We start from the raw sequence: 1,691 nt of genomic DNA on the forward strand, positions 1-1,691 counted from the left end.
TCCTCTGTATGAATCAATCAAAGGTTCTGAAGACACTGAAAACGGTACAGTTCATCCCCAACACACTGTAAAAATAACACGATCAAATTTAAGTCTGTTCTGAAAATAATCAAATTTAGCTCCAAGTTGTAAGTTTTAAAACAAGATGAAATTACTTTGAATAATATTTGTAACATTCTTGTTTCTAGATAATATTCAGAGCTTTTATTAAACAGGTCTTGAACCTGCAATCATATACATTTGGAGATAGTGCTATCATGACCTTTTGGTGACCCTCTGTCTTTTCCTCCAGGACCACCAGCAGGTCAAATTTAAAATGTATCCAGTATTGTGTTATGACTTTCACATCAGCCGGGTTGCTCTACTTGGGTTCAGAAGCTCTGTTGACCTGCGAGGCCTCAACAGGTTAGGGTTAGGGTTATTAACAGTGAACATTGTGAAAATATCACTTCTGATGACACATTTGACCAATAATGATGGAGTTACTTTAAAGTTTGTTCTGTTTCATGAAGTTCCTACATTATTTTGTCTGTGCCCAGCACACACATTGCTCAAAATGTATGGTATGTGCTGTTCTTGTTTATATTACTTTCATCATCAGGGAAGGGTGTTGGGTCTGAAGATTAGAGGTTTAGGCTATAAAGGTTTTGCTGTGGCAGAACAACTGCATGATTTAAAGGGACTGATTATAAATGATTGATATAAAATCTTGTAACTAAAAATATGTAGCTTCTATTTCAGATGCAGGTAGATCCCAGGATGTCACATATTCTTTGATTGAACTTAAAAACTTTGGAAAGAAGAGTGAGTAAGCCTACTTTAAATACATACAATAAATTAAAAATACATTAGAGATGTCTTGGACTGCAGTATCTAAAGAACAATGTTTTTTTTATTTTTGGATTAATCTGATTATTTAAACAGGGAAGCAAAAGGAACCAGAGGAGAGCGCTGTTTACTCTGATGTGAAAACAGCAACTGCAGGTACAGTCAGTTCCAACCATCATACTCAGAATCTGTATTGAAATGTGTCGTATCATTACACAGGAGTTTTTTTTTTTTTTTTTTTAATTCTACCTACCTATCAGCAACTGCTGATGCTGTTTATTCAGTTAAACCAGGAACAGCTCTCGGTAATAATGCTGCCATCTGATGTGCTTAATGTATTGACTTATTCTACAAAGAATCCATATGTCTTTAATAACCGTATATATTTTTTTCTGGTTTTATTCCAGGTCTATAAAAATAACTGTATCATCAAAGAAATAATGTTGACAGCCTTTCATTAAATTATCTTTCATTAAATTATTGTGTGCTGTCCAAATATAAGATATGTTCAGTACGTTGTACAGTTAATTTCTTAGCATAATATACATTATATGGATGTATTTTTTACTTTAATTATTCCCATTTTCACTGTATCATTATTTTTCTATTTTTTATAGTTACAGGTTTTTGTAGTAAACTGCACGGAAGCTGTTCCAACAGTTTGAGATATTTAAGCTTTAGTATCCAGGTGATAGTGCAGCTTTAAAGTCAGCATCTTCTTCAGTGTTGGATGAGAAAGATTAACATTTACTCATGTAATGATTTGTATCGAACAATATATCTTCACATCTTTGCCCATTTTTGGATTAGCTGGGAGCCGATGGAGTCAGGACTGCCAGGATGTTGACAGAAACAGAAACCTA

The 1,691-nt window shown here is 33.8% G+C and overlaps 1 long non-coding RNA gene across 1 annotated transcript; it reads left to right on the forward strand.

Moving 5' to 3' along the window:
• LOC118336623 lies at positions 1 to 1,050 on the forward strand. Its single transcript, XR_004797117.1, has 3 exons — positions 1 to 44; positions 742 to 804; positions 925 to 1,050. It is a non-coding gene; the product is annotated as an uncharacterized LOC118336623 (long non-coding RNA).
• The last annotated feature ends 641 nt before the right edge of the window (positions 1,051 to 1,691 follow it).

Source organism: Morone saxatilis, unplaced genomic scaffold, assembly GCF_004916995.1.
Source record: "Morone saxatilis isolate NCDOM2014 unplaced genomic scaffold, NCSU_SB_2.0 Contig279, whole genome shotgun sequence".
Taxonomy (NCBI): Eukaryota; Metazoa; Chordata; class Actinopteri; family Moronidae; genus Morone; species Morone saxatilis.